The sequence below is a fragment of the Metopolophium dirhodum genome, chromosome 7 (genome assembly GCF_019925205.1).
Source record: "Metopolophium dirhodum isolate CAU chromosome 7, ASM1992520v1, whole genome shotgun sequence".
NCBI classification, from domain to species: Eukaryota; Metazoa; Arthropoda; class Insecta; order Hemiptera; family Aphididae; genus Metopolophium; species Metopolophium dirhodum.
Window position 1 is genome coordinate 4,936,546 of NC_083566.1, and position 26,483 is coordinate 4,963,028.

At 28.4% G+C, this 26,483-nt stretch overlaps 2 protein-coding genes across 4 annotated transcripts in view; both read right to left on the reverse strand.

Moving 5' to 3' along the window:
* Positions 1-26,483, reverse strand: part of LOC132949764 (glutathione S-transferase-like) — a 261,004-nt gene that overhangs the window by 151,158 nt on the left and 83,363 nt on the right. The window lies entirely within an intron of this gene.
* Positions 1-26,483, reverse strand: part of LOC132949763 (junctional adhesion molecule A-like) — a 349,991-nt gene that overhangs the window by 56,493 nt on the left and 267,015 nt on the right. The gene's annotated exons all lie outside the window — the stretch shown is intronic.

Consider the following 26,483-nt stretch of genomic DNA (forward strand, 5'->3'; position numbering starts at 1 on the left):
CTTTGACAAATATTAAAACATCGCTCTTAGATGTACAACGTACATAATACATACATACTACGTACGTAATACATTTATGTATTTTGGTTGTCTTCCAAATCGTTTTTAAATTACTTGTTTTTCATTGTCAAATGATTAAACAAAAACGTTTGAAATCAAAAGTCAACTATAATTATATGGTTATAACTTAAAAGAAAATAATTTGGTTAAAGATGTGCATTTACTTAATACCATAACAATAATGGTCTTAATTACTCATGTATAATAATTAATTACGATTTAACAAAGGACCTTCAAAAAAACCGTTATACATGTAATTGTACAACCTATTAAATATTATACTACATCAATTATAACGAAAATTATGTTATATCTGTTCATTCAGTATACATATCAAATGCATAATAAATATTTAATATATTATAATATAACACTAATTAATTATATAATATAAATTATTACACATCGTTTATAAGTTATAATAAATAGGAATACAAGTGTTCATTTCCATAATAACAATAATATGTTTTACATAAAAAATAATAATCAAAATTAAAATGTATTGCATTTTAATAACAATTATTATAAATAGGTGTAAGAATATTTTCTAATTTGTATTATTTGTACTTGTAAATCACAAACGAGGTAATTGAATTTCAAGCATCCATCGTCAATTGACTCACCATACCTTCTCCGTTTAAATGGAATTCAATCAGACAATGTCAAAAGCATTCTCATTATTGAGGGCATTTTCAGCTCGGTTTGAATGGAGAAAGAAAATAAATAAAAAATCTACTTCATTACAAAATGACGCGTAGGCTCAATCGATCCATTTTCCCGGGATTTAATTTTTGTTCTATTTAGAAAGACCATTGTCGATTAATGGATCGTTAGTTTTTTTTTTCTAACAGCATGTACCTTACTAGATTAACTAATGCATCTTAGAATCTTTTAATAGTTGTCATGAAATTGTGAATTCACAAAAGTACCAGCTGAGATTCTAAATGAGCAATTTCTGAGTAGTAGCATGTTGCGCGAGCTTTACCAGAGATCCATATGGTGGTGTTTTTCAATAACTAGTTGAAGACTATAATTTCAACAGTTTTAATTGCAAATATTTGTTTATTTTAAATAAAACATAAGTTTAAAAATAATATACCTATTGTACAAGTCGTGTGTGAGAGTGACGGGAAGATGCTCAGGACACGATGGCTATGGTACATCTGAAATAGCGATACAGCGGGTTTCCTTAACTTATAAGTGGTGTTCCGTTCAATTTTTTTAAACCGGAGTCCACGGAATTTGGCCAGCGCCCTTGTATTTGCAAAACATACCCTGTCATATACCCTGTCACTAACGCAGCCGTAATTTCGTACGTTTCTAAGAATTGCAACAGTAATATACCATTCCAAACTACATTTAAATAATTTTCGTAATCATTGAACACGACGTTGTAGCGTTTAGCTAGAGCTCTGGGCTGACAGTCATTACATTAGTATAGTTTTTGGATTCACGGAAATTGAGAGCGTGACAACTGAGCGCTGTGACAATTAAGTGCGATTTAAACCTCAGTATAAGTTATAATATGTTTATTGTAATAAATGTATAATTTATATTTATTCATAGTATGCTTAATAAATAGTAATACATTATGAGTCAAGACAAAATATTAAATAAAACATTTATAATAATATTTGGTAAATAATAATAATTTAAAAAAATAAACTAAGTCATAGTAAGTTATATTTTTAAAATTTGATCTGCTTTTCTCACTGCAATTTTAGAAATATCGGGTGCATGTGGTTTGCTCTTTTTTACTGTTATTAACAATTTGACCATCCATCAAATTAATACGATCACGATATTTTTTCGTATTGCACTCGATACATCGCCAACTACTACTTTTGGTCAAATCTATATTTGAAAGGTTAGAAAGTCTTTTAACCTTTTTCACTTTTAATAAATTCCATTGTTACATTTAAATTTAAATTGTGAAAACAGAACCGTGTGAGCAGCCGTACCTAACGCACGTCTGTACGGTCGCTCCGTTAAATACCGCTGTGTATCAGTCAATTTTCCCAAATTGACTTGAAAAACCACAAACACAAAAAAAAATCTTTATGATATTTTTTATTTTATTTTTATTTTGACCACAAAACGTCTCTATAATTCTCTATTATAATATGAACCGAGTTTAGCTCGTAATAGTTTAAAGTATCTTGTTACCTATAACCGTCGCGATATCGAACGCGCCACGCAACGGAGGGGACCTTTGTCCTCGAGATAAACATGCCTACATCGCCAAATGTAAATAATAATATTAATAAAAGTATTAATAAAAATGAAAACAAAACTATTATACAGGATGTTCGTCTAAGCAGCCCTTCAAATAAGCTTGATTCAAACAGCTGAATAATGATGGCCGGTCAACACAAACTAATAAACGTAATTTTTTCAGCTCTCCAAACTCAGCATCTGAACCACAAACTCCAAATCTAAATAAGAATATTATTCAAACAAACCATAAAAATAATTTTATCTCACGTAACAGGTTCGAAATATTTGCCCAAAATGATCCGTTTGAAACCATTTCTGTTGCTGAAATAATACCCAACTCTCATCAAACTAATACTGATGCTGAAACAATAATTATTAAAACTCCTCTTCCTATATTTGTGAAAGGTGTCGAAGATTACCCCGAACAATGCACGACCTTAATTGAGATAATTGGTGTAGACAATTGCATGTGGTTAGGTTAGGTTAGGTTAGGTTACATTAATATTATTAACTAATATTTAAATTTTTTTCTGGCCCACAAAAAATTTTTTTTAAATGATCTGGACCACCATAGAATTTGGTGTATGAGCGGAACAAGAAGAGCTCTCGTCCCCCAGAGGAGGATGGCACTGAGGGTAACGAGTGCCCACTGCACTGTTTCTAACTCGGCCATAATGTTGGTAACCAAGATTATCCCGATCCACCTGCTCGCTTTGGAAAAAATAGAAGTGGAGCAAGCGTGGAAGAATGGCAGTGACTTAGAAACCGCCAAACTATAGAGGCCAGAAGGAAGGCGTTGAGTACATGGCAGAGAGAATGGGATGCGGCTGCGGGAGGACGTTGGACGCACAGGCTGATCCCGACGATCGAAACCTGGAGAAACAGGAAGCATGGGTAAATAAATTTTCACGTGACGCAGTTCTTGACGGGACACGGATGTTTCAACGAATATATTTATTGCGATTCAAGAAGAGGAATGGTGCGGTGTGCATGTACTGTGACAATCCATACGACGACGCAGAACACACGTTTATCGTATACAGCAGAGGGTGGCGAGAACACCGGAATTTGAAAGTGGAGCTCGACATGGATATCACTCCAGAGGGGATGGTTGATGCAATGTTACAGTCCAAGTCCAAATGGGATGCAGTGGTCAATTTATTATGACGGTCATGGCCGGTAAGAAGGAAGCGGAAAATGCAGGCAGCAGGGAGACCAGAATAAAACATTTTTTAATTAAGTAAATTGTTGTGGCTTGAAGAGCAAAATTACAGGGATAGAGCCACGTGTTGTTTGTAAATATTAAATTGTTAGAGACAGTGAGTGGGGGATTGGCCCACCACTTCTCATGTTGTTTTGTGATTTTTTCAATAAACGATGGTCAGGCAAGTAGTGTGACGCGAAAGCAACTCGCTGTCCATAAATTGTATCTACATAATATTATAATAATTTTAAAAAAATACAATAAAGAGAAAGTGATACTGAAAAATCGTAATATCAATTTGACGCGTCAAAACATTGAGTGTGTGACCGTTTCATTATATTATTTATATTTCAACCTACCTACTTATCAAAATTTTATTTTTTTTTAGTTATAAGAGTACCTATGCCTAAAATATAATTATTATATACGCACAAACCCACGTAAAAAACGTACACAGTAAATCAGCCAATATTGTTATAAATATTCTCTATAAATCTATTAAATATTTATATATGTATTCAGTTATGCTCTAAAACTACCAAAATATATCCTTAAAATATTCTATAAAAATAAAACAATAAAAAGCTGTGTGGGTCATGAGACCCCAGCAGAAGCTATGTTTTCAAAAGAGAAAAACATATTTTTTCGACTGTACATAATGTGTACTTATTTATAATAAAATATTATAACATTTTCACTTAGGGGAGAGCTGGGCAGATTTGAATAAAAATAAAATTTTTTTTTTCAGTTAATTTGAACCGTAACAGTTCTATTAGATTTTTATATTATTTTAACAGCACACTGTAATTATTTAAACCCTAAAATATTATCAAATAGGTAATAATTTATTAAAAAGTGTAAAACACAAGTAGGTAACTTTTTATTCATATGTGCTGCATAGTAGGGGTACTTTTGAATCCAAGTGGTGCACATTTGAATGAGTCTTTATATTAAAAAAATTAACACGCTTAAAAGTATAGGTAGTAGTATTATTTTAATAAACTCACTCAGTATTATATTATAATAAACCTTGAACACAATAATTTTAACGTGAATATCCGTTGATCACAGATCGCGTGGGTTACTCGACGCTATTAAATATTACTATCGGACATGAGGGTTTTGCTAGTTGATACAACTATACAAGATACTTTATCGTGAACTATTCATAATAATTATACTGTATAAGAAAATGTATATTGTAAACGTATTGGTATAAATTATGTTCTAATAAAAAATAAAATTATAACATAACAAATTATTTCTCTAGTAGAAATTAAATTATAAAAACTAACAGTACTTCTGGTAAAAGTAGGTAGTTACTTACCTACCTACTTGCAAATAATAAAAATAACAAATTAATTTAAGAAGTCAATACAAAAATAAATAAAAGTTTAAAAACAGATTTTTATTTTTTGTTATAAATATTGATAACAGATAGCTGATAAACATAATATCACATATTGGGTGCAGCGTATGACGAACCGTCTGCATTTTAATTGCACCTAATTTCTCATTAAAACGAGTACGATTGAACCATTTTAAATAAACAAAATAGGAATTATAATATTATATTTTTATATCAAATGACAAAACACAGAAAGTAAAGACGTAAAATCATCATAGACCTTAATATACCCAGTAGTACTTAATATATTAAGGTTTGTAACGAATTATTCTTTACAGAAATTATTTGCTGTTATCTTGTTTACATTTCATCAATATCGAAGGTGTTCATAAAATAATTTTTGTACCACGTCTTTAGTATTCCCTAGTTAGCTCTGTCCCTTTTTAATTTTTTGTCGTTAACCCCTGCATAGCTTCAATACATTCTAATATTTTATTTAAATTAAATTATAATTTATAATTTATGTATTATATAATGCAAATTATTTAAACGATTGGTAAAATAAAAAGGGTGTGGTAATTTAGGATTTGAATTTCTCTTTATCTGAAAACCAAGAACTATTATATGATTCTCAATTCGTTAAAATGTCTTAAAAACTTACACAATTCTGATAGGTTAGGTTAGGCCCTAAAAATGCAATAATTCAAAAATATTAAAGTGTTGTGTACAAAATCGATAAATATTATGATATAAATGTTGGTATAAACTAGCTATTTTTATATAACCAACCACTGAAAATATGAAAATGCATACCAATTTTGGCCTTAATTATTAACATTATTAAAGATAAATAATATTGTAATTTAACTCAACTCCCGTGAGCGCATTGTGTTTCGTGTATGTATTTATCGTGCAAGTATTCATTACACTGCATGTGGATTTTTAGATATTTTTGGTTTTGCGATTGGATAAATAAGTATTAGTATCGATATAGACGTTATTCGTGTATCATTACAATATAAGCGTCGTACACTGTCTAAATAAAGTCAAGGAAAATATTGGATATTGCACGTAATATTTTTATCGTAATAAATACCCAATGAACAGACAAGTATCGTCTAAATTATGTGAGAGTTCAGCAAAATTATAAACTATTAAATGTAAAATATACCTTAAACAATACATTATAGTATACGTCATATAGAAATAAATTTATTCAGCTGCAGTATAATAAAAAATAAAAATGCATAATATATTGCTTGCCCATAAATCTACGAAAATAGTTTAACATACAAGCAGCTATTTTCAAGTTATTTATAGCAGTTTGGCAGGAAATATTGCAGTAATGTCACTCTAAACTTGCTGTAACTTTAATGTAATAATATGTGATCATATTTCTTTTTACGAATCACTGTTGTAGTAATCGTCACCAGAATTATTTGGCACTGATATGGCAGCTGTGTAACCATTAAGATTGCAAAGCATCATAACGAAATTGTTTCAATAATAAATGTAACGTTATTAGGTATGTACCTAACGTTACTCTGTTTATTTCCAAATAGCTTTCAACACTTATACATTATACGCATAGGTATTTTATTATATCCCCCCTCTCGCTCTCTCTCTTTCTGTATATTATATATAATATAATATAATATAATAATGTAATACTCAAAGCCATATTCATACATATAATAAATTGTTTACTGTAGGTACCAATGTTAATCCTAAACAAATTATATACTACTCAGTCATAGCGTTCACAAGAAAATGTCTACCTGAAAGTCAAATTAAATTTGTATGAACGTTTGAAGTTCAAATTTTTACAATATTGGATAGTCACTCGATTTCGCATGTAGCTTTTTATTATTTTGCTGTAATTCAAATACGAATAACTGTAGATACTTGAAATTTTCACCAAATGTTTTTTTTTACCAATTTCGGCCTATACTTGATAACATTTTCAAAAATACTTTGACTGTTTTCGAACTGTTTACGGACATTTTAAATTTTAAATTTTAGATTCTGAGCGGAGCAATGAATGTATTGATTTTAGAATGATGTGTTTTTTTTGTTGTGTATGTCACCACCGTTTGGGGCAGTAAAACTGCTTCGATTTTCTTCAACAGTATCTTGTTTGGTGGGAAAGTAAATGTAGTTGTAGCATTCGGGAGGTCAAAGTTTTAAATTCCCAAAAATTTTGAGTTATGAATTCATACAAATTTTTCTTTTTAAATCTAAGATTTAATAATATAATAGAAGATTCATCATAAGTTTGTCTACTTTAATCAAAAAAAATGTCTACAAGCAAATTAAATTAAATTTTTATGAACGATTAAAGTTCATATTTTTACAAGATTGGATACTCACTCGTTTATTCTCATGTAGCGATTTCATTATTTTGTATTAATTCAAAAACGAAAAACTGTAGACACATGAACATTTTACTGAAGGTTTATATTTTCAAAAAGCGTTAAAATGTAATACAAGGCTCCTGAAATATTGTTATAATAGCAGTTGAAAAATATTAAAAATACATAAGCAGACATTTTTTTTATATATCAATCTAAAGGGCACATAATGCAAGCCTAAGACAGCCTACATCAATAATTTAACGGCACAGAATAAATCACTTCGATCGGAAATGGTAAGTATGAGTGCCTACCTATCTTTATGTATATAGTAATTTGACGATGTATGAATAGGGACGTTACACACGGTGCGTAATAACTATTGTGGATGCCTTAAATTCATTGCACTCAGTAAATTAAAGAACTAACGGTCCTAAAAACATGACGTCAGAGACAGTAAAATCAATCACATTTGAGAAAAAAATATATAATCAAACATAAATAATGTAATAGATAATAAATATAGTATTCATATTTCATAATTAGTTAAATCGTACAAAGAGCATCTTGTATAGTGTTTGGATTTTCACACACACTCGTACTAGCTAATTTTACTCTTCTCCTCATATTATATCGCAAGACATTTAATTTTAAACAAATTATCTGTTAGAATAATTCATGGATAGAAGTAATTGGAACTTATAAATATTTAAATAGTTTAACTAAAGATCAACTTATCTACAACTATAAAGAAACACTAATGAACACTTAGCTGTTTCATTATCCTATAAAAAATTAATAAAATATTCTTTAGAGTATAGATAAATGATTTTTTTATGGATACTAACATCGTGAGACACTGTGCAATTTTTTTTCACATGTACCAATCTAGCAATATATTATCAACAATTTCTTCGATTTATAATATAAATACAATATTTTTTCGAAGTTACTTAGATCCTAATATTTGTCTTACAAATTAATGAATACATAAGATAAAAATATATAATTCATTAAAATGTAATACCATAATATTATAGATAAGTCATTATTACTATATTATATAATATGTTTATAATACAATCACTACACAACTTAATGTCTTCACTTTTTGGATTACGACTGAATTAATACATACATATATTTAAATATACGTAACTGAATTACAAAATATAGAGTACCTAATAGCTAAATATATTGTTTTCAAACCATCCTATTGAAGTTAGTAGGTACCTATTTAGTATTTAGCTATACAATACCTACTCAAAATATTGGACATTTCTGTTCATTATTATAAGTATTCTTATATAACACATACAAAGTTCCAATAACTATATTATGATTAATGACGTCAAAAATGTAAAACAAACTAAATAATGATACACTTTATTATAATACCTTGTTACCCACGTGTCTTTATTTTCATATCATATTTTCTTAGTTTGAAGAGTATAAGGTTAAGCTACATAAGTAATATTTTCTATATAGATACAACTTGAATTTTGATGATATAAATTGTCCAATCATCGAATGCATAGATATACTTTAAGCAAAATCTATAATATAACATAGTACGTTGATGCCTATAATATTTTCAATATTATGGTTAAAATAAGAAAATACTCTCATAAGTATTAAATACTTGGTATAAATAACAAATATTTAATGGTTGATATTATTTATATTCCTTAATATACCGTTAAATTAATCAAAAAAATCTCTTGCACGGGGTCACATTGTTTTCCTCCATGGGACGCAGCCATCGTCATAATAATTACAAAGCTTAACACACCACGTGCCAGCACTATGGTGAAACGACTAATTGGCAGTAATTAAAAAAAATAAAAAAAAACAATAAGCTAAGGGGCTACGGAGTAGCATTTGCATTTTTCGAGCAATGACTGGTAAATTCTTTTTGTTTTAAATATTTTTATTATGATTTTTTTTTACCGTAGTCCGCTAACTTTATTATTCCTTTTAATTTCCTTTCTCACGCAACGGATAAAATGTTTTTCATTTAAAACTGGACTAAGATTTTTTCAACGTTCATAATATGTTTAAGGTTTTTTTTTCTTAATGTAATTAATCTAATTCTAATCTCATATGGTATGTATTTTTGATTTTTGCTTCTATTAGGTATTATGTTTTGTGTGAGTAACTCTTCGTTTATCTACTAAGCTGGTGAGTTAAAAAACATAAAATATGCTAGGTGTGGTCTTGAAACGAAATATTATTTTTTTTTTTTGGAAAGTACTCTGTAAAAATATAAAAAATATAATGTTTTATATACATGGAATACGTCTATAAAATAATATTTATCAGCTCATCAGAATACAAATGAGATATTATATATATTATTAAATACATGGAGGGATAGTATTCCAAAATAACTCATAATTTAGTAGCAAGAAAGAGACATCTACTTGCTCTTTGAATTTCGTAATAGAAGCAGATTATATTTCACTCTATTTCATATACCTTTATCAATATACGAATTACTGAGAATATTATAATATTATTCAGAAAATTTTTCAAAATATACTTGAACACTATTAAATAACAAATATGTACGTTATATTAAACCGATCATAGTACTATTCACATCAATTATTTATTATAAATTATTGTTTGAGATTATATTATGTTTTTTTTTTTTTTGGCTCGATTACAAAACGAAAGGAAACAATATTTTATCGTAAATATAATTGTGTGGAGTAACATTTTTTAAATAATTTAATCGATATAAAAAACCCCACTATAAGAAAAACTATTACACCCATACCTATATTATTATTAAATTAATTACAATGAGAAGACAAAATATTTTAAAAAATCATTAAACTTATTATCTAGTATATGGATAAGCTTATCCAAGTAGGGAAAACATATTATTTTCACTTTTGCTTGGTAATATATTTTCTTAGAATACGCCAAAGAACTAAAGTAGAGCATGATTCGTATTAAAATTTTTATTCTTCAATTTCATACAAAACTTGTTAAGGTTTATAAGTAATGAGGAAAAAAAAAGTTGACATGTAACAGTACTGCTGAATGGTTTAGTACATGTCAAGTACGCCTCGTTATTGAGTAGATCACTGTAATTTACGTGTTAAAATTTAATTCAATGGTAAATCATTGAATTCTATTAAAAGCGATTCTGAGCGGAGATCGTCTGTCTTTTTAATATACCTATTCAAATTGTTGATTTTCTTATTGAGCTATTGATATAAGTAATGACATATTATTTATATCGTGCCTAAAATAATAATTTGTCATAAGTTAATAATTTTTTTTTAGAAGAATTTACCATGAGTTGTTATGGAATAATTGATCCCTGATACATATATTTGAGCTTGTTTGTAAGTAACTTAACACATCATAATTTATTGTATTGCATTTAAAATAACTTAAGTTTAGGGAAAGTGAATGTTTTAATTAAATTTTTCAAAGTAGGTAGTTGTTAACTCGCCACTTTTGTTACTATTTTAGGTATTTAATTATAAAATGCCAACAAGGTGTTTAGTTGACGCGTGGAGTTCCAATTACTTTTTTTTTAGTCCTACATTTGAAACCACAGTAAATACTGTTGTTCAATCTCAATAATTTAAGTTTTATATTTATTGTGTACAACTATAAACAACAGTGCTTCTCGACCTTTTATCTCGCAGAAGTACGATTCATTTTAGCTCAATTTAATGCTATTAACAACAATTATTTTCACTTTTATCAACGATAATTAATTGAAATATTAATTACGAATATCGTCGAAAAAGATTTTGTTTTATCTTAAACAAATTTATATTAAGATATTACGTCATGCATTTTTGATACATACTTACCTATATTAAAAGAATTCTGGTACCTTTGATTTGATTTTAATCTCAATTAATTTAAAAACGTACTATCCATTTGACAAAATATGCGCGTTCAATACTTCAAATACCTATGCAATACAATAATACATAACACAATGTATTAGGCACTGTAATTGATAATTATTGCACTCTGTTGACTTTTTTTAAGTGATTTAGATTTAAATACCGTGGTATTCGTTTTAACTAAACTTCCTTCTTCCTGGTATGTTTTAACATAATAATATTGTGGTAACGTTTTTTTTTTTACGATATCTCGTTAAATCATACTTGTGCATAATACAGACACAATTATTATTAATATACACTGTGTGACATTTCTTCGAAACTTTATGGTGGTATAGAAAGCTCGTATGAATAATTTATCATTGAGTATCCAACCACGGCGAGTTTCTAGTTTCGACGAACTGTAATGCATTAGGCTCTGTAAGTAATTATGGTAGATAACTACTTAATTGAATTTTTCAAGTCACCGAGCAAGATTTAAATGTCATGGTATTCATTTTAACCCTGCGTTCCTTGTAGTTATGTTTAAACATATTATTCTGGCTACGTTTTTTTTTTTTTTTCGATAACTCATTAAATATCAAATTGTATTCATTTTAACTATAGGTATGCGTGCCTCGTATTATAATTGAACATAATATTATGTCTACCTTCTTTTACGATATATTGCTAAATCATACTTATGCATAATACAAACAAAATTATTATTGTTGTAAAAAATGTCTCATTTCTTCGAAACTATATGACGGGTATTATTCATGGAAAGCTCGTATGAATAATTTAACATTGACGATCTAACCACGACGGCAGATGGTTTTGGTGAACTATAATGCGCCAGGCACTATAATTAATTATTGTAGCTTATGGACTTTTTTTAGTTTAGTTTAGTTCGATTTAAATGTCGTGGAATTCATATTTTTAACGCTGCGTTCTTTGTATATTTCAATATAATGATAACAATAATATTATGTCTACATATTTTAATTTTTTTTATGATTTCTCGGTAAATCATATGTGCGCACAATGCAGACACAATTATTATTGTTGTACAACTTGTGACATTTCTTCGAAACTTTATGGTGGTATTCTCTATACCAGTTCGTAGGAATAATCTATTATTGACGATACAACCGCGACGACCGAAATGGGACAGATAGCCATTTAGGCCGTTTCACCGGGAGGACATTTCGCCGTGAGCCGTTTCGCCTCGCGCCAAAGGGTCATTTTGCCGTGGTCGAAAAATTGTGTATACACTCAAATAACTTTAAATTCATCCTGTGTGATCGTTATACTATTATTGATATAATTGGATTTTACTTATTTGTTGTATCTTATCTTAAAGTGTATACGCACATCGCCCATGGTCTTCGATGACGATGACGATTACAATTATGGCAATAACGTTTTAATCAGTTCTCGTCTGGCTAGGTTAGGTTTTAAATACGGTTTTTTAAACTAAAAAAAATACACAATTCACAGTAAATTAGTATTATTATTAGTGTATTAATATATGTTTAAAAAAAGTTCAATCTGACCATGATTATTTTTATTCTCAGGAAACTGTAGGAAAAAGTCCACCCAAAAATTTAAAAAAAAATTGCCGATCTAGAAAGACGCATTTTAAAAATGGCAAGTACATCAAAACAACAGTAGAGACAAGAGACTATATATTGTTTAAAAGTCAAAGCAAATAATATTTCGCAACCATGATTACTCATTACTTTTATTATTATTTTTTGACCATTATTATTATATTATTTTAAAATTATGAATATGTCGAAATACACTATAAAAAATAGATTATTCTTTTTAAAACATTTTTATTATGAATATTTATGAATATTACGAAAATATTAAATGGCCACAGATACGGCTAAATGTCTTCCCGACTAAACGTTTACGTCGAAACGGCTACTTCGAAATGGCCACGGCGAATAATTGTCCTGGATCCACGACGGCAGCTGATGCGAGTTGTACTATAGTTTTGGACAAATTACAGTGCATTAGGCACCTGTAAGTAATTATGGTAGATATCTACTTTATTGAATTTTTCAAGTCGGCTATAGCAAGATTTAAATGTCGCGGTATTCATTTTAACTCTGCGTTCTTGTAGATATGTTCAGACACAATATTGTGGGTACGTTTTTTTTTTTCAATACCTCGTTTCAAATTGTATTCAAATTGTATTTATTCCTTGGTATGCGAACCTTGTATGTTTAAACGTATTATTATGTCTACTTCTTTTTACGACTATTTCTACAGAGCGTGAGAGTTTTTCCTGTAATACATGTTTTTGTACTAAAAAACGCATCGGCTCCGACGCCCTTAAATCATACTTGTGCATAATACAAACGAAATTATTATTGTTGCGAAATTTGTGACATTTCTTCGAAACTGTTTGGTGGGTGTTATTCATGGAAAGCTCTTATTAATAATTTATTATTGACGACCTAACCGCGAGACGGTTGTAGATCCGAGTTGTATCCACCTACACTAGTTTTGGCAAACGGCTTTTAATGTCGCTTAATATTATAATATATTTATTATCGTTTACGATGTTCGCGGTTGCCCTCGATATTGGCTGGAAAACGAAGAACCGAACCAAACGAGAATGATCCCTCCGGTGGCGATAACGATAAAATGATATCCGTATTTTCGACGATCGTATATCACGTCGTATTATTATATATTATTTCGTGTGCGTCCGTCCGCATAAATCACACGTGACGGAGGCGACGAAACGTCAAATTCGCTTTGGTGAACCGTCCGCAGTAGGAAAGACGGTCTCCCTATGGCTCGGTGGCCATTGTTATAATAATTTTTCGAACCCATCATCCCCGTGGATGTGATTTTCGAAACGTATACGCGCAAAGGGCGGCGCCGTCGCGTCCATCGTTTTGACGTGCCAATATGTTTGATAATAATACAAGTATGTTTGTACTATACAACAAAATTAATAATTACACATACTTTTTGTACAGTCGACTGAAAAGTCCAGGGTTTGGAGCCGAAAATGTTTTTCCCATTCCGATTTTTATTTCAAATACCGGAATTTATTTAATGAGGTTTCGATTTCGGTTTCGACCACTGGTATTCATTTTCTCGAATTTCAATTGCAGCTTTGACTACCGATATATTCATTTTTTTTTCTGATTTCGGTTTCGGTTTTGAGCACCGTAAACTATTTAATTTTTCCGTTTTGAATTTCGGTGTCAAATACCGATTTATTGTTTTAACTGTACAATAAATTGGTAGTGCAAAAAAAGTTTTAAATACAGAATTCCTTCTTACAACATTTTAAATTTCTATTTAACGCATATTTACGGCATCGTCAGCGAACAACAAAAAAACATCTTCGGATTGCCTTTCACTAATATGTTATTATTGTAACTGCCGTCATCCATGCGTTTATTCGCTAAACACATTAATTCACACACATGTGTGTGCACCCTCAACCTCAAAACTTCCGACTCGCAGTTCTTCCCCCTCCCCCCGAGGTTTGATGAGGGTTCACGTGCACCGCATTTACGGTGTTGTGGTTACCGCGCATGTCGGATCTGCACATACCACGGTCGGCACATGATTACAGTCGACGTCCGATGACATTTAACCGTAATTATATTATACAACACACGATCGTACTATATTGTTGTATTATTCATACGTAGGTACGCAATTACAGCATAATATACGTATAAGTAAAATATGGATACCTGTTCATATATTATTCGGGACCATTCATAATATAATATGGACGAACGTATTTAATCACGTCGTATACGCACTGAGATACTACGAGGCGTAGTGACGACATGTGCACTCTGTATATCTCACAATATAGACTATATTATATAGTATTAGCATCTTCGCACGTTCACCGCGGTGCACCGTTTCAATATTATACGTTGACACTGTTTATGTTTGCAATACAAACACGACGTCGCATGAGGTGGGGTGGGGGGAAGATAGTATTTGACGTAGGTAACGATATATAGATGATATATTATTATAACCTTTGGAAGGACGGCTCGGGTGTGCCGTAGATTTGGATCTCTCGAAATATAGTTGTGACCTATCAATGTCACGGAACCATCTCGTCCACCCGTAGACTCACCGGACAGGGGGTAGATATTAATAATTTCATCTAACCTGTGACGCACAGTGTATATAATATGCCGTGCACGTGAATATTACCGATGTGCACGCTTTAGTGGCATTCCCAGAAAACCACGAGCCATCAAAAGGACACCAATTAACTCAAAATAATTTATAATACATATTCAAATATTATTTGAATATCACCGTATCGTACAGAGCGTCAATTTCTTATAGGTATATAGAGTCTAGTATAGAGGTTCCAAAACTGCGGGCCATGATTAAATTTTCGATGGGTTGCATTTAGTTTTGAAATATTTATATAACATGTTATTATCTTTTATGTATAAATACGAGCTTTCTATGATACAGTAATTATTTTCATGTAATTTTATTATAGTTGTACACTGATGTTTGAATTCAGTTTTATTATTGATTCGGAACGATTACATGTCACTACGATGCTGCCAGAATAAAAGTCTTTACAACTATATAAGCAAGCTCATTAGTCATTTGTATGTTCTGGGTCCTAAAAATTTTCCAAAATAGGTCACACAATAAGAACTTTGGGAACTTTCGGTCAGGTTAATCACCGTGGCACGTAGACACACCAAAACTATTCGTAGAAAATAAATTTGTTTAGATCAGTACGTGATTCGAATGTATTAATATATTATAAACATCTGCAGTCTATCGAATGATTTAGTAGAGATATTTTTATTTCGTGCAGCAATACATATAGAATATATTATTTTGTGTTAATAAGTAAGTATTAAAATACTGTCGTTATACATTTGAAAAGTAATATAATTGTTAATTATAGTCCACTCGCTTTGCTGCGATCGATTTTCCGTACTTCCGTAGGTCTCATAATTTCTAGGGAAACGATATAACATCCCGTAAAAAAGGTGAGCGAGAGCGAAAATGAAAATTTGAAGAGGTAATGTCCGTTAAGAGAGAGCAGGGATGGAAAAACGATTTGTTGACGGACAAATTAATCATTACTATGGTTAAATTGGATTGAAAAACATATCTGTGCTCATTTCACCATCCCGTTTTCTAGCCCCTTAGAACTTCATTAACATTTCATCATCGTTTTGCTTTCGCAGAAACCAATTTTACAGTGTTTTATTGATTACAATCCATATAACTAGAGATGTCGTTACAGGTGCGATATATTATTAAATTAACTTTAAATGATGCTGCTATTAGCATAAGCTTTTCGTTTGATACACGTCCACATTCTGATTATTGTACAAAATATAATACCACGAAAGTATAGTTAATGAAACTAATGTGACGTATAGAACAGAAATATTTACTTTAAAACATATTTAGCTATAAAATAGGTACGTTAAACATTAATACATTTATAATGAATATTGTATCTAATTAAATGCAACCGTTTTACATATTATTATATTTCACATTTATATTATCGTTTTATGTTTAATTGAATTAATATAAAATTATTTTGCATACACATAAAATGTACAAAATAAATATAGTGAGATTTTTAAACACTTATAAATTATAATATATACTATATATTATCGAGTAATTCTATAAATGGTTTTTAAGGGTAAGAAAAATGTATCCAAGATAAAAAGCAATAACTGATAGTGCATCGTAAATATATGTTCAAACAGATTTTGTTAGATTTAATGTTCTCTTGGATTGACTCCAAATATTTAACTCTTCATTATGTTCTCCATTCACCGTCCTTTTTCTATATTTTTAATAGTTTTTGTAATTCTGGCATCATGGTATACTTTTATTGAAGTATATATTTTGTTCATTGTATTTGAGTAATATTGTTTTATTCGTTAAAATTAGTACGCAAAATGTTCTCAAAGATAAAATAAATATCTAAGCTATGTACCTAATCTTATTAATATGCTTTTGCTTAAATCATTATTCAAATTATATTGAATTCGTGAAAATTAAACAAACAAGTATTATTGTATTGGTAGCACCTCATTTCAAGGTGTGACATCAGACCCTAATGAAGCATTTATGGAACTTAATTATTATTATCCAGGCACTACCATTATTTAAGGTTAATAGTATCATAAGACACTTTTTATGTATATAATTAATTTAATAAATAAAAACAGAATTTTTAATTTAAAAAGGAATTTTAAATTAATTTTGAATAATTAATTGTAACTTACAAAAAAAAAAATTACAAAATATAAAATACAATTATCAGTTATTACAATATTAAGAATTATTTAATTCACATAAACCACTCATTAATATTATTATATATTAATATATTATACAGAATAAGCATACGTGAGTATAATTTCGCTATGTCTGTATTTAATTTATTTCTTATTTAATAATTATTGTACCTATGAAATTGGAGTAATAAATTATATTCTTTAGGTAGTTGGGTTAATTGGGTGGCCGAAAATAATAACAATCTATGTTTATATTATTATATAAAAATACACGTTTATCTGTATGTCAATTGAACTCTTCCTAAACCACTGGATATTTTTTATGTGTTTTTGAGTAAGTCCCTGAATGGCTTAGATTCACACTTAGAGTTTAGACCCAGTTGGTTCAACCAAGAGTGGTGCTCAAACAGGTATTTTTAGATTTTTATTTTTAAACAGTTACTATTGGTTATAGGAGAAATAATTAGTAAAAATTAGTGTTTTTAATGTTTGCGATTAGTTACTCTGGCAGATGAGGTAAAACCATCCATCAAATCGTCGCACGCTTATGGTTTTGAATAAAGAAATTATATCTTTATAATATTCTATCTATTAAATTATATCTTTATAATTTATAATATAGGTTCTCAAAAATTACTTGACCAATTTTGTGAAAATTTCGAATTTTTCTTGGACATATCAGGAATGTTTAAAGAGTAGTTTAAACCACGTTCGATTTATACCAAGTGCTATACCCAATCCACCACAAATGAATTGTTTACCTGGTTAAATATGGTATATACATTTTGTACAAATATATTTATTAAAAATACAAATCTTTGGCCTAGATAACGACGGGTGGGACAGCTAGTATAATATAATATAATATTATATTATATTGTATTATCTTATGCATGGTGACCCATTTAAGTTTTTACACTCACATCATATAATATATGTATAATATATATACTATAATATGCAGTCAACAACGAAACATTTGAAAAATATGCATATAAAATATAAAAAAAACTTTGAAACATGCAAAAATATACAGAGTAACATTTTGGATTTGAATTTGTATAGGTGTGAATATAGTGTATAGCTGATCAAGCAATTTTTTGGCCCCTTCTGTAAAAACCATGGAAATTTATGAACATTCGTGCCCTGCGACATAACATTAATATATATAGTATTATAGAGTTTTGTATCGAATGTAATACTAATGTTGAGATAATATTATTTATTTGGTTTTCTAAACAACAGATATACCATGATGTGTTAAAACGATCAAACATGACTGACAATACGTTAATGCGCAATATACTACCGTCGACTATATATTGCATACTTACTCTATATTATGTTTAATTCTAATAATATGTTTATGTACATTTTAACACGTTATATTGTTTAGATATAACGCTTAAGTCTTTTGCATAAGAAATGTCCATATTCCATACACATATATACATACAAAATAAATATTAGACCGCTAAATATTATTTTGATGCGACACAAAATTAATAATTTTCAATTTAAATAGTACATCATCATTATAATGTTCTCATATACTAGTTTGGGTTTAAAGTTTTAAACTCGCATAAAATTATGAACATAATTGCATTATAAATACAGTCGATTCTCGATAACTTGAATCTCGAGGGGAATAAAAACAAAAATAAATTATTTTTATTGAATTACCCGACTTATGTATTTTTTTAGTTATAATATACTTACCTCAAACGTAATTTAAAAACCCTTCAAGGAACAGGAAAAAAAATCGAGTTATCGAATCTCGAATGTAATTAGCTAGATGACCAACATGACGTTGTATGAAAAATATGCAAGGATACGTCTTCTATACTAAATACCCATCAAATATATCTGTGTTTGTGATACTTGATTTGACGATATCCATTTTTTTTTTATTATAATATATGACCGATAACCAAAATATTATGAGTTTTATAATAATATTCGTCGTTTAAATTGTTTCAATAACAACTTGTATACACGGAATTTTCCGATGTGAATAGACCACCATTTTTTCTGAATACATCACATTGTGGTGATTTTAGGAAATTGTCCATCTATAGTTGCAATTTTTTATATCCGTATTGAATATCAAAATATTGTGGCCCATCACTAAAACGACACAACAGATGGATATTCAGTTGTGAACATTGGCGGTTACACATTACGATAGCAATCTAGATTATACGAATAAATCTTTTTCGTAAATCTGTGATGACGAGAATGAATAATATTTTATCAGTCACAACGTATATTATTTCACACCACAATATTTGTATACAACTCTATCATAAACACGTTTATAAAAATGTAAGTTTATATTGTTATAATATTATTATTAACCGTCCCACATCTTTATTTGTACTTAATTTTAAAACTTTTAGTTCTAAAAACTTAATCAACACTTTATTTATCTTGGAATGTACAAACTACATATTATTTTCTTCAAGAAAATTTTTAAATGCATTAATTACATTTTGACTAATGCGCATTAGGTACTATAACGTTCCGATTCGGTGATATTATGTACTGTAAATTAATTTTGAACCCATTATTAAACGATATATCTGAGTTTTGCGTGCAAATTAAATTTATATAACTATCCTATACATATATCATACATAAAATATAATATAATAATATACAAGATTGTCCATTTATAATAATTATTTTATACACAAAAATCGAATTTCAAACGAATAGTTAATTAGTAAAGTTATATAACTTATAAGTATATACATTTTAAGCGAACTAAGTAGTGGGCCAACATTTTACGAGGTACCTCTGTCTCACTATAATATACATCACTCACATAAACTTAAAAAAACTTAAAACTTATTAACTGCACGTTTGAAATTCGATTCTTATGTATAAAATTACACCGAAGAATATTCGGCTAAGGAATATAATATTAAAATGTATGTTGTATCAAACTTAAAAAAATAATGAGTGGAAAACTTAAATTGATAATCTTGTTTCATATATTATAATCACAACTTTTGTAAAAAAATATTCAAGTTTATGTAGTATAAATTACTTTCTTCGACTTTCTGCAGGGTTTCATTAATAAATTTACAATTTAAAATTATTATGATATTTGGTAGAATACTAGGGAATATACATCAAATTGTATTGCGTTTAATTAAACCTGCCGTACAAAATAATTGTTTTATTTTTAATGCAACGTTAAATTAATATTTAAGTTATTCTAAAACTATCGTAAAATTGCTTGGATAATTTATTACAATATCAAATTCATTTTTATAGTTGATTATTCGTATTTTTAATGATCACAGTTTGGCTTGACGCTGGCTGAATTGTTATTTCAAAATTAAAGAATTGTATTTTATTCATAATGTGTTTATTTACGTCGCATACTATTTGTTGTGTTTGTTTTTAATTGTTCAATTTAAAATGCACATTCATAATTATTATTGTGTCCTTTGTAGACGATTGTAATACTATTTAGGTGTGCTATTTAACTATAAGTATAAAGCCTATATTATAGTTTATTTCAAAACATTTAGAGGGTATATAGTTATTTCATTTTTAAAAACAATTATAACATTATGTTCTATGCTTCGCTCAGAATCTAAAAGACAACCGCTTAGAATTATGAAGTGGGGCCATTAGACTTGAAGAGGTTCTGTCATGGCATCCAGTCATGTATACTTGTACCTACCATTATATTACCTATTGTATACATTTTATTACAGATTGAATATATTATATTCGTATTTATTCTAATAAAAGAAAAAAAATACATATCCAATTAAAATTAAATGACAAATAGTAATAATAATCTTCTGTTATTTTTTATCAAAAAATACTTTTAAGAGTTTCATATTGATGTTGAAAACTTTAAAATTTAAATAACTTCTGAAAGGTTAAATTGAGTACATTTTCGTGGTTAAATGATAATTACGAAGATTTATAATACAAAAATAATAAAATAAATAATAATTCAATTCTCAATATGAATTTAGTACTGTTTTGGATTTGAACTTTTTTCGTTCACTTCTTTTAAATCTTTTCTTAGAACTATTCTTTTGTTATAGTTTTTAATAAAAATAAATGTTTAAAAACAGCCATTTTCTTAAAACACATTTTTACTTGTGCTGGCTTTAGTTCTAACAATAAATTGTACTACGATTCGATATTTTAATAAAATATTGTCATACACACACCATAATATTGTATAAAATATATAACAAAAAAAAATACTGTTCAAATTGTCATAACACTTGTCTGCTTCATTCACTTGAAATTCTCGATGGGACAAATGTTTTTTTTTCTACTCGAACACTAAAATAACGAAAATCAACTGTGTAATCATTTATAGACATATACCTCATCCATTAAATTTGATAAAAACAAAAAAAAAAACTTTATAGTTTTTTGATTATATTCTTTGGGCTTGTTTTTTTAATTTTTAAATAGAGAAAAATAAACTTAAATATAAATAAACGTTTGATGTATAATTAAATGTGATATTTTATTCCACCGAAAAATATATAAATATTGAAATAGGTATTAAATAAAAAGTAATAGAGACGTTATTCCAATTTAATTTCTTCTAGCTTTTGTTGGTTACTAATGTATTATACTAATCATTGCGTCTTGTTGAAAAAATAAATAAATCTATGTAATTTCATTGAATAAATAAAAAGTATAAATTGTGACCGAAGGCACCATACCTAACTAGATTTGAAAAAAGACAATTACTACATTCATCAAAAATGAAACTCATGATAAATTAAACGTAAATATTGTAGATTTAAAATAAACTTGAACATCGAACTTTGATAATATAATTTCAGAACAAAAGAACAAGAACAAACATTTTTAAGAGACAGTAGAAATAAAAAATTAAGTGAATATTTGATAAATAGTTACATATTTTTTAGTAAGCAATATAATATTGTTAATAATCAAAATACTGCTATTCTTTACTTTTTAAATGTTTAAAATAATTTTAATATTTATATAACAAATTAATAAATATGTAAGAACACGCATTGATCCAGATGAATGTAATTATAAAAGAAATACATACTTTTTACAAAATGAATTGTATTATAGTAAAACATTTTATCGAATAATATGAAACAACAACAATCATCCTGCTGACGTAGCATTTATTTTTAACAAACAAATAAATAAAAAAATAATATTGTTTATTAAACATAGAGTAATACATAAATATTATTAGTTTATGCGTTTGAAATAATCTCAGAAACAATTATATAGAAGATGTTTTTATTTATTGAAAAAAGTTATTTGCATTAAATGACTATTCAATTTATATTTTTGTGTTATAATTAGATACTGAGTGAAGCGAAGAATGTATTGATTTTAGACGGATGTGTGCTTCTTTTATTTTATTCTTGTATCTGAAGATACTTTTTTTCTAGTAGAAAAAAACCTCTAATTATAAACTTTGAAAGAGGTTTCTAGCAGAAAATTTGATCTAGTTGGTATTTTTAGGAGGTCACTGTAGAATGATGTTCTGCACCTTTTAAACTAACCGGATATTCCCAAAATAAAAAACGAACATTTGTAAACATTTAATAATTACTATTAAAATAATAGCTTGGCAACCAATGTTACCATAAAGTTAGAATCAGAAACGTTTTTCATCGTTTACAATTATCATTATATAATTCAATTTTAACACAACCATTACAGTTGTAACCCGCTAAATTACGAGGTACACTCAAAACTTACAACTGTACGACATAGAGGTTACCTACTTGATAGCTTTTTTTAATATTGATAATAGTTTTATATATAGTACATGTTAATCAACTACGAATTAAACATCTTTCTAATCATGAATATTATACTTTAGATCTCACTGTGAATTGCAATAGCCTGTGTATGAAATCTGCATGGGTCTTAAATTTTAATAGTACCTAATATTAACTAAAAGTATCATTCCTGTTATAAAAAAAATTATTAAATGAAATAAAGTATTTTTGTTTTTGAATTAATCCAACCGCCTAAACTTTTAATAACAGAAGAAAATGCTGCTGTATACTTTAAATAATATAGTTTTTTTTTCTGAGACATCAAAATAGTATTATGAAAACATCAAGGATATTTCAATATTATAGATTCTTTCCATTATTCAATTATCCTGTTATCCAGTGTTCTTATTTATTACCTACCTATTTTGTGCTAGTTAATAAAGGCAGATAGTTTTTTTCGTGATAACAAAAATCGATTATTCTGTTTTTTTTTTGTACATTCTCTAAGATCGTGAGAATTTCAGTCTCATTTTATGGTTTCCACTTGGAAAAACACACCATCCCTGGGGTTATGTTTGCCATTTGATACGAGGGGTCTTAATAATATTTTACTAGATAAATATATTTTTTTTCAACGAACTATAATTTCTATTTGTATAAACCAAGACACAATATGTTCATCGCATTGACGTAAAATATATCACTGTTAAATAGTTTTAATATTGTTTATTATTATGAAATCATTGTGGAAACTTTTCTTTTCTGCATATTTATTGTGATATTATCGATGTATAATAAAATATTAGTTAAAATTAAATTATCACATACTTATTTGTATGCTGTATGTTTAATGGTATTATTGATATATACTTGTATAATATAACAGTTTGACAAAAATTATGTTACAAGGCCAAAAGTTGATATTATGTTAATTATAAATTAACCTTTTCTTTGACATTGTTTGATCTTCTTCATGAAATAAACAACTTTGCTTATACCGGGTGATTATTTTATCAGAAACCACTTATTGTTTGAAAAAGTATCATTGATTTTGGAAAAAAAAATTATATGGTTTCTACTTTCTAGACAAAAAAACAAAATTTAGTAAAAAATATATATATTTTTATATTTTTATCTTAATCATTTTTTAGGTTTTTACTTCTTTGAATGAGATCATACAGTTTTAATTTCATATTCCTATGTAGATAATTTATCTATAATTTTATGAATATTAATACTTTTTGAATGAATGACTCATTTAAGAAAAAAAAATCACTCTGTATACTTTGTTCAACAGTTTTTTTTTTTGACAAGTACCTCTTAATCATAGTTTCGTTATAATATCATGCAAATTTTAATAATTTATTTTTCTCATTAATCAATTTCTTTGAAATAAATTGAATTTTGCAATATTTTTTTTTTTATGTTATTTAAAACTTACATTTGTGTAGGTGAATCGCATAACCTGCAATGCGCCATTAAACCAAACAATAAAGAAAATATAATAAAGTAATTATTTTTCATAGTAATAATTAATTAGCAGAATAATAAATTGAGGTATTCAGAGGACAATCATTGGATATGTGTATTTTTTTAACTGAAATATTTTTTACTATGATGATTTTTGTTTTCCATTATAACTTTTTTATACTTACTTAAATTAAATAACTTTTACTGTCAATAATGATCTCTACGACAGCTATTTATTTATTTATCATAGCGCTCATTAATAAATTACTGGATAGTTTTTGGGGTTGTGTTATCGTTTTTGAGACTAAGACGGTGATGAATACCTTAAATGCATATCGATGTAATGACTCTAATAATATTTATTTATTATCATCTACGTTACAATGGATTTTTTTTATCAAACTCTTTTTGGGGCATATTAAAAAGTCATCTGAGGACTGACACCTGCTACAATATAATCACGCGGAGGTATCTACTCAATAACGAATTGTCCGGGCATACACACGATCCGGTGACACCGTGTCGTTGCAAGTGCACAACGCGAAATGAAACGCGTCCCGAAATCTGAGGGATTTGCTAATTTGTCTGTAACGATTTCAAACGTGACATGAAATGATTAAAAACGCTTTGGAAATCGCGAGCCTATAATAATACAACGACGGTTGGACGTAATGGACGTTTGACATATTTGATGACGTTGTGGGTTGGATTGGTTTAAATTCACACGGGTTATATTATATTATTATCATTATAATTATATTACATTCGCACAGGTCCCCCGAGAGTTTATAATAATAATAATAATAATAATACTCGTCCGTCGTATTATTGGTTTATACCTAATATTGTGTTGGTGGTGCTGCGGATAAAGCGTCGCCGACGTTGTAGAGAGGTATTAGTAAGTTTCACCTCGTGATTAAGCTACCGTCACGGTGACAGACGTGGTGGTGGCGAAAATGGTTTTCAGTGCAGATCTCGAAATCGGAAAGTTTAATAATAATTGTCTGAAACGAGTCGTTGTGGTCACTGGACGGCCGGCGGAGGGAGAGGGTTTTTACAAGACCGATAGAAGTTCTATCAGATGTAATCGTTTCCGTTTTTACGCCGCATTTTGTTATATGGACAGACAATAATATAAAATGAGAGTGTGATTCGCCGATAGTTTTCCGTTCTTATTTCCGACCACCGATCGTGATAATATTTATTTTGTCAGTATAATATGTGAGGCATAACTATCGTGTTTCACCAAACTGTGTTATAATAATAATAACAATATCATTTGAGACTGGGCTAAAATTGAAAATGTCTTAAATATGTATTCAAAATTACTTTCACATAATAGTCGATTAAGTCTTATATTCTAGAACATTGTCCAAAAGCAACTACAGAATATAATTTTATTCGGTACCAATAATGTTATTATATTTTGTATTACCATATTATAATGGTGCCTTGAAATACAAAATTATTGATAATATTTTGTCACAGTAAACACGAGCATTGTATTGGTACTTTATTCATGGTTTGTTTTCTATAGTTTTTTTTTTATTTTACTTACAAAAGATTTATTATCTGAAGATAATATATCATATTGTAATAATAACTTTATTTAAATATTATATTAAATAAACAATTGTCTTATCTATATTAATATTATGATGTTCGTTTAATTATCAACACACGCATACCACTATATAAATATGTGAACATATTAGTCAAAATTGATTACAGTGAAAAGGTGTAAGTTGGTTATTAAACGATTTTTGAGTAGTTTGGTATTACATATTATTCAAGTTTGAAGTCTTATTAGTATTTTAGGAGTGTCTTATGAATTTTACTTCAACTTCTTATAAGTTTTATGAAGCATATTTGTTTAAGTTGGTATACCTGTATTTGTATTTTTTTTTGT